The 15,149-nt window shown below is 30.5% G+C and overlaps 1 protein-coding gene across 2 annotated transcripts in view; it reads left to right on the top strand.

The window, feature by feature from the left end:
* Positions 1 to 10,296, top strand: part of LOC145259112 (paramyosin-like) — a 77,322-nt gene extending 67,026 nt beyond the window's left edge. For both annotated transcript variants that reach the window (XM_080116779.1, XM_080116778.1), the window contains one exon: positions 9,388 to 10,296. The gene's annotated coding sequence lies outside the window, so the exon portion shown is untranslated. The remainder of the gene's footprint in view (positions 1 to 9,387) is intronic.
* Positions 10,297 to 15,149: the final 4,853 nt, after the last annotated feature.

Below are 15,149 nucleotides of genomic sequence, written 5' to 3'. Positions count from 1 at the left end.
ACTATTATATAAAAGTCACTTTGTGCGTCTGAGAGAGAGAGAGAGAGAGAAAGTTCCTTCCTCATAGGTTCCGAAACGGCTGAGCCTATCTTTTGCAAATTTCACACAGTATTCTTAGATATCTTTTGTACAGAAATTCATCCGATGAGTATCGAAAATCGAAAAATCTGGTCTTAAAAAAAGTCTTTCTTCTCTTATAGATAAAAAAAAGAAGTTTTATAGAGGAATATTTTACCTTACACCGGTGTAATCTTGGCTGGTGTAATAAAAAATATTCCCCTGTAAAAATTCTTCCTTTTTATCTGTAAGGGAAGAAAAACTATTTTCAAGATCGTCAAGCCCAAATATCAGCTGACATGATATTGTAAACAAACACAGACGGAATTTGATGAACGACATTATTATTATTATTATTTTTATTTATTTTTTTTTGTTTACTTATTTTTTGTAAACCGAGAAAATTATTCCTCGTAATATGTAATATTCAATAGAGGATTAATTCTATAAAAATATATATACGCAATCTGCATAAATGTTTAAGCGTATTGTACGACCGGGTAACGTCGGGTGTCCAGCTAGTGTATTCATAAAAACTATAAATTATAAGTGACAATACATGAGGAGATTATCAATCAGAAAGTTGGGGGAGGGGATGCTGCCGACAGTCTGGAAATGTTGCTTCGCTTTATTGCTGCTCTTGTGTCTTCACACGGTGTCTATCTACCTATGTCTTTCAAGTCACATGCACACAGATAGATTCACTCAAATTAAAATAAATTATTCTAACTCGTCTTAGAAACGATCCTACGCCAAATATCTGATTTGTTTATTTTGAATTCTTGGAGCCTGCATAAATAATCATATATATATATATATATATATATATATATATATATATATATATATATATATATATATATCTGCAAGCAATTATTTACACTTACATCACAACGCAACATACTGATGCAGGTCATTCAGTTTTTACACGTATATTAAAATGGAAACTATTTTTAGATTATTAATCATTTTAAATTTCCATTTATAAGTATTACTACTTGCAAAATTTACCAAATCAATTTTACTTTAAAATAAAATAATTATTTCATGGATTTTATTTAAAAGAATAATTTTTTAAAAAAGCCTTATGCGTACGATACGAATCCTAAATCGATACATGAATTGCTTGAACTGTTTACATTCGATTTATGTGTAACGTATTGAACATAAAATTGAAATGTTTTGTTTTGTTTTTGTGTTTTGTTTTTTGTGTGTTTTCTTTAGATTTCACCTTGTTTTTGTTATTGTTTTGTGATTATAATGCTGCTCATAAAAAGTAAAGACATAATTAAAACATTCAAGATTGCAGCTAGTTTAAAATCAAGCTGGTGCGCAGCTTGATTACTTTTAATTAATAGTTACGTCTTTCTTCGTTTCAAAGCTCATTTTCTCTCTCAGTTCTCATATTTAACAACCAAAACGATCAAGATTCAAAATTTATTATTTTTATACTTTCTAATAATAAATTGTATATTTTAAGCTAAACAAAATATTGCCTTATCCTAAATATGTTCTTTTTATACAACAAAGAAATAAACATTGTTTAATACGCAACTACCGCTAGACTTTATAGTATAAACTATAAAGTGTAATGATAGTTTCGTACTAAACAAGATGGCTTCTTTTTGTTATTAAAATGTTTGCGTATTTTATGAAATTTCTTCACTAACTGCAACCAAAAAATCTAAATATATGATTTTAATAATAAATGATACATTTTAAACTAAAAAAACGTATATCAAACACTGGTGCCTCTTCCTAAATATATTCCTTTTTAATAACAAAAAGTGACCATCTTCTTTAATGTGAAACTACCACTAAATTTTATAGTCTTAACTATAAAGTGTAGTCAATAGTTTCGTATTAAACAAGATGGCTTCTTTTCTTATTATTAAAAATCGTCTGCACATTTTGAGACATTTCATCACATTTTAATCTATCAGATTTTAATTTAATATCATTTATAACCCAATTCGTGTGTCTTAAAATTATTGGATCCTGGAAATCTACTTAATTTTTGTAATAATATGACGCTTTCAGTTGCGGGTTGCGTTGCGTGTTTAATTGCAACCTTTTTTTAAAGAAGAAAATAAATATGACCTTTGGAACAATAAGCCTAGCTACGGTAGCATTTCTGTAGAATTTTAAGTTGGTTGCTGTCAGACCTCTTTACCTACTCGAACGAAAATTAAAAAAATACTAGTTTTATATTTCCTAATAATAACTAAAAAAAATACAACAAAATCGCTTGTTAGTTTTAACGTTTATCATATTAATAAAATTACGCCATATTGTTTAATACGAAACTACCGCTAGACTTTACAGTTAATCCATGTTAATTTTTTTTAATCTGTTTTTAATGAAATAAGGAAGGACGTTATCCATATGCTGTTTTAATACTGCATACTTCTATTTTAAAAAGTGTATTTCAGTTGTGTATTTGTCTCTTAGTGCATGAACAAAGCATTTAATAATGTCTAGCCTAACACACAATGTCGTTAAGACATCAAACGTATTCTGTTACCGTGGCTTCAAACCCCAAACGCTTTACGTCTGCTTTCTTTTCTTCTTTGTCTGCGATTCCTTATACGCAATTAACTATGACTTTGCTTTGTGTATGTATTTATGTTTGCACTCGGTAAAATAGTACAGATAAGTCTATGAGCCTAACACTCGTACACGCTATCCAAATATAAACAAAATTATTTTATATGGAATCAGACTTGCATGAAAATAATGTGTAAATTTTATCTTGAAATAACGAAATGTCGTTTCTTTAGAATGTTTAAAGAATGTTAATCAATACGAAATTGCACAAGAAAAACAATTGAACGCATGCAGCACATTAAGTCAGTAAATCTTACAGCTACCGTGAAAAGGTCGGAATCCTTTAGACCTTCTCCTCTTATAAAATTGAATTTATTCTCTTCTTCTATCTACGCTCGTTATATATATATATATATATATATATATATATATATATATATATATATATATAATGCTGTTACTTTGTTGACATTGTGTCGGCAATATCCTTTAGTAACCAGTTAATATGGTCCACGAGGCTAGGAATAAAAAAAATAACGATAAAGATGAAACTAGTACAGGTTTTTGTTGCGCTTTTCTGTTTATTTGTAGCCCCGTGAACTAAATTAACAGTGCCAATAGAATCAGCGAGATACATTATATAATATCCGATATATATATATATATATATATATATATATATATATATATATATATATATATATATAGTTCAGATCTATATATGGACATGTATACATACATATATATATATGTGTGTGTGTGTGTGTGTGTGTGTGTGTGTGTGTGTGTGTGTGTGTGTGTGTGTGTGTGTGTGTTACAGGAGTTCAGATCAACATAGGACTTTAGGTTTCCAGCTGTGGGCAAAAGATGGCTGATGAAAGCAAGAGTGCGGTTTATGATTTAAAACTCAAGAAAACCCAACACATATTTTTACGCCTAGGTCCGCACCTTCTCCCCAAGAATGAAAGCTAAGGTGTTATATTTATCTGAACTTCTGCAAGAAAATAAATGAATAAATATCACACTCATATATATATATATATATATATATATATATATATATATATATATATATATATATATATATATATATTTATATATATAACACATTATATCATTAAAATATTATAAGTGATGTGATTTCAAATAATCAAATAATAATTCCACTTTTCTTTTTCATTTCAAAGTAGGTTTATTTTAGTTAGGACAGAAACATGTTTGCTAATGCGTAACTAAAATCTTTGTATAAATAAATGGTTATATATATATATATATATATATATATATATATATATATATATATATATATACTGTTCTGGGTCGGTCGGTAATATTTGATAATATCTGATAACCCTTCCCGCCTCTTTTTAAACTTTACTCGTCTTGTGGAAGACATTTTTTTTGTTGTTAAGTATTTCTTGCCAAGGAGTTGTAGAGAAGCGAGGTCCCCGATTGGTACCAAGCGGAACTGTCATCTTTCCCAAGAGACCCGAATACAAAACAAATGGGGGAAAAACCAATTTGAAGAATGCATTTTTTTTTTTTTGCTTTTCGGATGTCTCATTCTTCGACTGAACAGACAAGAGGCAAAATGTGATCCAGAAAAAAAACACCCCAACAGGTAAGAGACTAAAAGAATCACAAACAATGACACACTCAAAAAAATACCTGTAGTTATCTTCTATTATTATACCTATGTATTTACATGTTGGTATTAAAGCTAGGTATATATTTGTGTCAATCAGCAAAGAAAGTTAAAGACAGCACGCTTTTGTTTATCATCCACATGTTTGATCAAGATTAGTTTACTTCTTCTGCTACCTTCGGTGATTTGCTGTTGCGACGAGTAAAGTTCAGCCTTAAATACGAAGAAATGAACAAAAAAATGTATCAAAAAAGATCTTATCTTCACTCACTTGATAATGAAGTATTACCTCGAAATATTGTTCTAAAAAAAACATAGAAAAGCATTGCTCTATTATTACTCTGAAATAGTCTTTAGAAAATATAATTATACATTCTTAACATATTGCTACTGGGTTTTGTTTTAAATACAGATAGTTCCAAAATAATATATGCGATTTTTTTTATTGTTGTACCTCGATCGAATTTATTTATTTTGGTTTATAAACTCAATTTATAGAAATACACATTCAAATAGTTAAACACTAAAATTCAGTAGATTTTAATTGGTCTTCCGAGGACTTATATGCGTTAATTGGGCAGCTGCTCCCTGAATCACTATCTGATAAGCTCAACCCAATTTTGTACGTTGGATCTTTGTTGCTCTCTGGAAGCCGAATTTCCGACCACCGATGTCTGATAATGAATCCAGGGTGCATTTTTCTATTTGTTTTATTTATTTATTTATTTATTTTACATTTTCACCTCACACAATGCACATTGCCACTTTGGTGTAGAGGGCTAATATCAAGGACATAAGCTACAGGGCTACTATGCAGGGAGTTGGACAGCAAAATGTCGGTTCACGTTACACTTGAACTTCTGCATGTCAGTACAGTTGGAAAAGCAGGGGCCCGGAAGTGAATTCCAAAGTCTGGCGGTTCTGGGGAAGAAAACTACTAGAGTAGAAAGCTCTCTTACATCTAGGGATCTCTACTGTGAAGGGGTGGGATTTAGCTGCTTGTCGGGTTTGTCGGGGGTATTTACGTCGAGGAGGTACAAGTGCTTGCAGTTCGTCAGAGCATTCACCATTAAAATACTTGTAGAACAGGTAGAGGGATGCAGCATTTCGTTGATGGGACAGAGGCTGAAGCTTAGATGACAGTTTAGGACCTATCAGGTTGGCGACTCTCTTTTGAACTCTGTCTAGGAGCGAGAGACAAGTAGCAGATGTACCAACCCAAATGTGACAACAGTACTTCATACATGGGCGAATGGTTGTACCTATTTACAATGCCTCCCCACGGGACAGAGTTAGACACCAGGGTCGTTTTTTTAACGTGGAGAAAAGGTACAAAAATAAAAATTGTCTCAGTCGTGAAGGATTTCTCCTCCACCGAAAGAGAACAAGAAATGGAAGTGCAGCATCTGAAGAACAGATGGTATTTATTTGCTCCCCCACTGAGCAAATTAGGCACAAGGCCGTTTTTAATGTGAGGAGTGAAGGGAGGGGGAAGGGAAAAAGGGGACCAGCTCCCGAGAGGTGGGAAATGGGAGCTGGTTAATGGTCAGACATGTGGGGTTGCCCCCACATCTGGTCTTTGCTAGTCATAGCTAGTCATAGCTAGTCATAGCTTGCAGCATCTGCCGGAACAGATACTACACTTTGATCTTGACCAAAAGGCCAAATGGTTGTAATGAATGTTTTAAGAACTCTGGATTGCTAGTGGCACGCTGGTGGAAAATTGATTTTTGGTAACTTAGTTTGCGTCTTACTCTTTGATTCCGTTAGGTATCCTCAACGCTTTGCTATGAGCAACTTGATTTGGTCTTCTGGTAGCTTATCTGCCTTCTTAATGTCTTAATAGAGTGCTGCTCTATGAAACGCTGTCTGACAAGCTCAACTCGATTTTGTACGAGGGGATCGTCGCTTCTTTCTGGAAACCGAATATCCGACGACAGGCAGCATGTTCTAGACTTAAGTTTTTGTTGCTTCTAGTTTTGTGATTGGCTTTGCATGTTTCAGCCAAATGCTGACGGTTTTTGTTTTTGTTTTCAATTGTCCGTTACTTATCGTCGGATGACGTCGCCGTTTTCTTTCTAACGTTGCACATTTTGTTTTCGATCGCACAAATCATTTAATTGACGTTCATGCAATTTCAAAAGCACGACTCGTTGACCTTTTGACACTTGTGTACTACTAGGACGGAATCACTCTTTTAGTTTTCAGTTGGGACATGATGAGAGTGCATAGCAATGGCAGACAAATGCAATTTCAGGACTGAATCGAAAATAAATGCGTGTTTTTTTTGTTTTTTTGTTTTGTTTTTTGGGGGGAGGAAAGTTATAAAATAAAAATATAAATATGTTTTTTACATAAATATGTATTTTTACATAAATATGTTTTTTTTTGCATAAATATAATAACACAAACAACAGTTTTTTAACAATATATATATATATATATATATATATATATATATATATATATATATATATATATATATATATATATATATATAAAGCACGAACATAAAGTTCTTGTAACACATTTCTGGAAGTAAAGTAAATATAAGAAACTAATAACACAAAATAGAGGGGGGTATTTTACTTCAAGAAATGTGTTACAAAAAAAATGTTCATGTTTTATTAAAAATGAAAAAAAATGTCTATTTTGTTAAAAATAAAAAAAATCTATTTTGTGTTATTAGAAATTTATTATATATTTTTTTAAAAGTTCTCAACAAAAAAAAAAAAAAAAAAAAAAAACACGCATTAATTTTCGATTCGGTCCTGAAATTGCATTTGTGTGCACCTATTATGCACTCTCTCCATGTCCTAACTGAAAACCAAAAAATTAATTCCGTCCTAGTAGTCTACAAGTGCCGACCTTTTCACTGCTTCTAAAGATATTGAATTCTTCTTCATCAAAATTTTTACATTTTGATACTTATAATAAAATTACATAATAATTTTGCAAGCCAGGTATTATTTTATTGTATTATTACATTTGGAGTTTGAACAATGATAATTTCAGTAAAGATTATAGAAATTGTTTAAAATGGCGGCCATACTTTAAAATAGTCGTCGTTTTTCAAAATGTCGGCTATTGTTTAAAAAAAACATCAAATCACTTTAAATTTGTATGTCATCATAAGGTCCCCTTTATTTTGTCCTTGGTTCTCTCCCTGTTTTGCCTGTTTTCCCCAAATTTTTGGTTGATAATTCAGCCTGCCCTTTCGTCATTTACTTGACAAATTGTCTTATTTGCCAGATATGCAGGTTTTTTTCTATAGTTCAAAAATAGAATAAAGCTTTTGAGACCTATATGTTTTCGCCTAGCAAATCTAAGTGTCTAAAAATGGACAGACCTTATATTAACACTGGGTTTTTAATTGTACATTTTTATCCTTGTATTATATATTAAAAAAAAATTATGACCAATCTCAGAACTGCATATGTCTTATATTGGTTGTAAATTTGTTACACATTATGTGATTTGGTTGTGGTGAATGGTAGATGAATGGTTGATGTGATCAGCAAATGTTAATAATAGCCAGATAGGTTCGACCTTTTCTAGGCGCTCGCTTTTTCAGGCTTGTGCCACCTTTTGTATTGTAACTACGATATAAATAAATGTTTTCATTTTTATTCTTCTGTTATATGAAATCGTTAGCGATTGTGATAAGTATTTTGAGTCCAAGTACAGAATAGTTAACACTCGTCAATCTGCGTGATTTACTGTTAAAAATAATATATCCTTGCAATAAAACATGATATAAATATACTTTTCCATATTCTGTATATATAAAAATACACAGTATAATATGCAATGTATAATATGCAAAATGTGTATATAAAATATATATGTGCAAAATATATAATATGAAATATATAATATGCAATATATATGTAAAATATATATGTAACATATATATATTATGTAAAATATATATATGTAAAATATATAATATGTAATATATGATATGCAATATATATGTAAAATATATATAATACGTAAAATATATATGTAAAATATATGATATGTAATATATCATATGCAATATATAATATGTAAAAATATATATATGTAAATGTGTAAAAATATATATAATATGTAAAATATATATAATATGTAAAATCTACTCTTTCATATTCTGTAAAAATATTCTATAAAAATAATTGTCATTTCCATTTAAAAAATAAATATACATTTTAGTTATTTATTTAGCAATTAATTATTATTAATTGTAGAAATGTCATTATATTTCAAACAATAACTATGCTTTGACTTATTATCGTAAAAATAATCCTCGGTTAAATATTCTTCAAATCTATAAAACTACAGTCATTTTATGAAATATATATTTAAAATTGTCCTGCTTCAGTTGACGGGGAGAAAATCACCTTCTGGAAGAATTCATCTCTTAAAATGGATAATGGTGACATTTGTTACCTTAGCGATATCATTGCTGATTGTCTGGTCTGATTTGTTTATGTGTGAGACAGGTTATCAATAGGGCCATGACAACAGAATACTCTCTTCAATACTCTCGAGTTGATATCTTATATCCTTTTATATAGACTGATGTGGTTCTCGGTTGATTGACTGTGTCTAACCGTGTCGGATATATACTCGAGAGTCAAAACAATGAAAAGAGTATTCTGTTGCCATGACCCTAGTTATCACTAGGGTCATGACAACAGAATACTCTTTTCATTGGTTTGACTCTCGAGTATATATCCGACACGGTTAGACTGTTAATCAACTGAACACCGCATCACTCTAAATAAAAGCATATAAGATATCAACGGATACACACTCGAGAGTTAAAACAATGAAAAGAATATGCTGTTGTCATGGCCCTAGTGATAGTGATAACTAGCGCTGTGACAACAGCATATTCTTTTCATTGTTTTGACTCTTGAGTATATATCCGTTAATATCTTATGTTTTTATATAGACTGATGTGGGTTTTCGGTTGATTGACTGTGTCTTACTGTGTCGGGTATATACTCGAGAGTCAAAGCAATGAAAAGAATATGCTGTTGTCCCAGCGCTAGTGATAACATACGTAAAAGCATGAAATCGATTTGCTTTGTTATGCAGATGATTTTCAATATTTAATTTGCTAATTATTTGTATTAATTCTTTTGCAGACGCCGTCCAAAAATATCTTATCCTTCACCTGCACGTCCTGATTCTAGATCTTCTTCTTCTTCCCACGTTTGTGTACGTGTCCATCTTGAGGACACTCTTTCACCAAGACTTTTGCTGTCAGCTATCATGTACAAAGAAGGGACTTCGTGATTTCTCTCCTAGAAACCTGCTCCTTTATACTCTAAACTCTGCATTTTTTCAAGCATTTTAATTTTGCTAGTTTCTGCGTGTTTTAATGCCACATGTGTACGGTACAATATCAGACAATGTTTTATTTGTCGTTTCTTTTTTTATTATTTATCGACAATATCGACGCCATTATTGAAATTGAGAACCGTCTGTTTTACGTTCTCGTAATTCTCAAAATTCTCAACAAAACGCAACAGCGAAGAAAACGTTGCGAACTCTGACGAACGGACATTATACTGCTATTAACAACACGCACGCAACATAGACTTTTCTTTTATAAATGTATTATTTGAAAGTTGGGAAAAAATATCTTTTTAATTTATCGAAATTGAAAAGTAAAAAAAAATTAAAATAAAACTAAAATGATTTCCTTTTCTTTCATTCCTTAAAAAAAAAAATGTGGAATTTCTTTTCTATCTTGAACGTAAATTATTTTTATTTTTTTTTTTTTCTAAACAATTATCGTCTTTCTTCTTCTCCTTCTTCTTTTTCTGACTCCCCAACGTCCACCGTCTAAGTTCTGATTGGCGATGATGCTAAAAAAAATCCTTCCTCTCGGAAGAATCTTCATTAACCAAAAACATCTAAGATGGAGTAAGCATTTGTAATGTAAAAAAAATTAAAAGAAAAAAAATATTTATATCAACTTTCTAATTTATTCAAAACAGTGAAAGAATTGTAAAGATTGTAACACAACGATAAAAAAGAAATGAAGATCAGAGAAGTGTTTCTTATTTTTTCCTTTTTGTATTTTAATTTTACCATATTTCCACCTTGGCAAACGTGCAGTATACTTAACAGCCGATAAATCGAAAACAAACAAAATATGTAACAAATAACTTTTTACCAAACGCATTATTTTTTTTTTCTACCGACCAGTATAGTTTTAAAAGTCTGAAACTGTTTTAAAGTTAGTTTTGTTCCAATACTAAAAGACCGCCCGGCGTTGCCCGGTCGTAAAATACGCATAAATATTATATTTTAATTAATGCAGATTTCTTGTTTATTAGAATCAGAAATACCGTTTATATTAAACGTAACATTAAATTCCTTTTAAAAAGAATGAAGTAAAAAAAAAAAAAGAAAGAAACTGAGACATGTGCATGCGAGTATTTTTTATTTATAAACAGTTCACTTCATGTAAGTAAAAAAAAATACTCGAGCTGAGATCGAAGGCAAAACCTAAAGACAGTGAATCAAGTACGATAACCATTAGGCCAGCTTGTCACGTTTTTAAAAAAAATGTTTTCAAACCTACTTATTCTTAACATTAGGCAGCTATTATGTTTCACAACCGCGCATGCGCAGTCGTAAAACAGTTTACAAACAGATAAAAATCTGACGAACATCCACGTACCAATTTTTTTCGGATGAAAACGGATTAAAGAGTTTTCCATATGGCTGAATACCCTATATACCAAATTTCAAGTCTGTAGGTCAAAAAAATCGTTGAATATGTAGGTTGAGAAGCGTCCTCACGCACACATACACATTCCCACTTTTATAGATATATAGATAGATAAGATTTCGCCGAAATCTGCCTTTCGGATATAGACAGAAGACGTCTTTCTGCTTCGGGGAACGGCCTGCAAGACAAGAAACGATGTCCATCATATCTTGGTTTAAAATCGCATTAGGCCAATATCCAAACGCTATACAGATGCGCGCATCTTATTATCGTCCCAATTTATAGATTATTGCACTTGCTCATGTTTTTGTTTTTATTTTTTTGTTGTTTTTTTTTCAATAAATTTAACTTGATTTAAATCTAATATGGCCGATTTATCTACTAGTGTTAGAGTTTCATTCCTTTAAAAAGTAGAGGGGGTTAACAAAAAAAGACTTACCTTATCACATACATCAAGTCCGACTGGCAACCCTTCCGTGAACTTGGGGTCAGTGGTAGGATAAGCCTTTAATTACTAGCCTGAAACTAGCGACCACCTCTCCCCAAATCGACCACATCGTTGATTAACTCGTGTTCGACTAAGTTGAAGTAACGATAACAAATCTAAAGATAATAAATATTACAACCAGTTTCCACACATTAAAAATATACAGGTCGGTAGAAAATTAAATTTTAATACGTTTGGTAATACGTTTGCATATTTTGCTTGTTTTCGATTTTTCGACTGTTAACTATACTGCACCATTGTCTGTGCCTTTTTTTATTCGTCAATTACTTCGTGAGGTTGTTGCTGGATTTTAACGGAATTTACTTAAAAGAAGAACTCGTGATAAAAATGAAGAAAAATCACCAACAAAACACCCATCAAAATATACATAGAATATTATCTTTTTCTTTTTCTGTTTTTTTTTTGGGGGGGGGGGGCATTTTTTAAAAAGTCGAAAGGTATATTTTTTAATTAATATTAAATTCAAAGAATAAGGTCGTGAAAAGTTTGGGTTTTTTTTTTTCTTGCGAAACCTCATGTCGAAATTAGTACATTTTTTTTTAAATTATGAAAAATGATTCAATAAAAGATGTATTTTTAGCAAAAAAAAAAAAAAGAAAAAGAAAAAGAAAAAAAAACAGTCACAATTACGTTCTGGCATTTTATGTTAAAAAATGACGGAATTGCAATTATTTAGTCAAAATAATTTTTGCATTTACCTCCCCTGGATCTGGAGAACTCGTTAACATTTAAACATACGATAAATCTCTATAAATCGATAAACTCGATAAATTTTACTTAAAACTTGTAATCATTTTTCTACTAGATTATTTTTCGTAATTTTTGGAATTTATTCTTAATTTCGACATGACAAGTAAGTACGTAATAATGTCTCCAGCTGAAATGCGTTGGTTTAAACATCAATAATCTGCACCAGCACCCAATATGAAGAGGTAAGGTACCATTTTTAACAAATTTGGAGTTGGTTGGGGGTCTAGTCACTTAAAAATAGTTAGCGAACAGCCAGCCAATGTGTGTGTGCTTTTTATGTAGAGAGTGTTGGATCGACGTCGCTAGTTCCTTTCTCTTGTTTGCAAGTGACGCATGGCGAGATCAGGGAAAACGATTTCTCATTTGTTATTGTTGTTGTTGTTGCTGTTGGCTTACCTTTTACAAAATAGAAAAGATTCTGTAGCTCTTGATTCTAATTATTATATATATATATATTATATATATATATATATATATATATATATATATATATATATATTATATATATATATATAAGCATCCACATATGTATATATATACTATATATATATATATTATATATATAAGCATATATATAATATATATATAATATATATATAATATATATATAATATATAATATATATATATAATATATAATATATATATATAATATATAATATATATAATATATATAATATATATTATGTATATATACATATACATATATATACATATATATACATATATATATACATATATATACATACATAAATATATAAAATATGTAAAAGTAAAAACAATTGAATTTAACGAGGTTGTTGATAGGGCTCAATAAAAAGAGCAAAATATTATTCTATTCAATTTAGGTAAACAAAATTATCATTAGTCGCGACAATAAATCTACTGTTTCAATTTTCAATCTAAGAAGATTTCATTAGGCGACAAAGATCTCCGGTATTCATCTGGGCTAGTCTTTTAATTAAGATTGAAAAGCTGGCCTCGATGAAGATTTAGATTGAAACAGTAAATTTATTGACGTGACTAATGATAATTTTGTTTACTTAAATTGAAGAAAATTATATATATATATATATATATATATATATATATATATATATATATATATATATATTCGTGTATATTTAGAGGCGGCGAACTTAAGATTAATCACCAAAAAATATTTTATTATACAAATATGTACTTTATAAAGTACATATTTGTATAATAAAATATAAAAGAGTAATTTTTTACATTTACAACCGATAGTTGCCAAATCTGTAAAGGAAATATATTTGTCAATTTAAAGTTCGCCCCTCCCCCCCCCCCAAAAAAAAAACACTCTGTACAAGTAGAGTATTGCATTATTGAGAAGTAAGAATTTTCATTTGCCACAGAAACGACATCTGTGATGTCTATATATTAGAAAGAAATCTACCACAAATGGCTTTCAGCATCGTAAAAATCGAGTCTGGTTTTTTTTAGCTTTTTTTTTTTGTTGTTGTTGTTGGGTTTTTTTTATTTGTTTGTTTGTTTTTTTAAATATAACTTCAAAGTATTTATTATAATTACATTTATGAAATTAAAATAAAAACAAATTTTCTATCAATATTCAAAGGTGAATTTTGAAAATGTTACTTATCAGGAACACGCTATTATCATGAAACTTCGGAGAATGGTATCGTCTGTTTCCGGAAATTTACTAACAAAGAACATGAACGATAGATACTAACAAACATATACTATGCGTCTGCAGACTATTCCTTCGGGAAACATCGACTGTTTCCGGAAATCCACGAACAGACGACACAACCTATGTCAACAAGCATATATATATATATATATATATATATATATATATATATATATATATATATATATATATATATATATATCATGAACTATGGAGGAAAAAATTGTTTGTACAAATAAATAAATGAATAAACATTTGGTCGAAGCTATGCGTCTGTATTATATACCTTCGGGAAATATCTGTTATTTTCAGAAAATCATAAACAGACGATAAGAATAATGTAAAATTAGATATTTTAACGCAAATAGGTCACAAATGATAAAATAAATTGTTTGGGGGTTGATTTTCTAACTGTATTTTCTTTGAACTAATTTATGTCGGTAATTGTAATGATTGCCCAAACGACAATACAAAATAAACACTTGCCTCCACGGTTTAAATTGGTGTCCTTGTTGACTCTAGCAAAATACTCTTTTCATAAAAGCAGTCAGTTTGGTTCTTGAAACGACTTAGCATTTGTGAAGAAGGGGCAGCTTAGGTTCTTTGATACGACAGGGGCGCGACAAGTGAGGGAATACAGGCCAGCTATTTGAATCTAGTATTAGTATATTGAAGAAAAAAGTGTTGACAGATCGTGAACCTACGAAATTCCAAAGAAATGAAGGTTTTAAACTGACGAATAGACAGTAAAATCTGTCTTGAATTAAAGTCGACTATTATTGTGTTGGCGTATCTTATTTCTCCTGCTGTCAGCCATTTTTCTTTAGTGATGATGCACAGGGGTCATCTGGTGGGTTCATATTAAATACGATGCTGGTTCTATTTCCTCTCTATTTAATTTTCCTTCGTACCTTTAAACGATTTGGTGAGAACAGTAGCTAACATTGTTTGCTTAATGGTACCCCAAACCAACACCAGTTGGGTATCATTGACTGGTGACCATTTTTACGTTCATCTTCAAGTGAACCAGGTCGGAAAAAAGGCCATGAAATCTTTTTTGATTTCTTACCTGTGATGTCACAGCCACGTGATATCTTTCTTCTCTTACTTTCTTTCTTTTTTGTTGCAATATATTTTATATATACTAAGGGTAGATATTTAAATGCTGATCACCACAGCATTATGTGACACAAGGTCTGGATAGTGGGGTGTCAAGCAAGCTCCCCTAGAGGAGG

Source organism: Euprymna scolopes, chromosome 34 (assembly GCF_053919585.1).
Source record: "Euprymna scolopes isolate OS-2025 chromosome 34, ASM5391958v1, whole genome shotgun sequence".
Classification (NCBI taxonomy): domain Eukaryota; kingdom Metazoa; phylum Mollusca; class Cephalopoda; order Sepiida; family Sepiolidae; genus Euprymna; species Euprymna scolopes.
The sequence above is the reverse complement of the archived record's forward strand: the minus strand, read 5'-3'. Positions and strand labels throughout refer to the sequence as shown.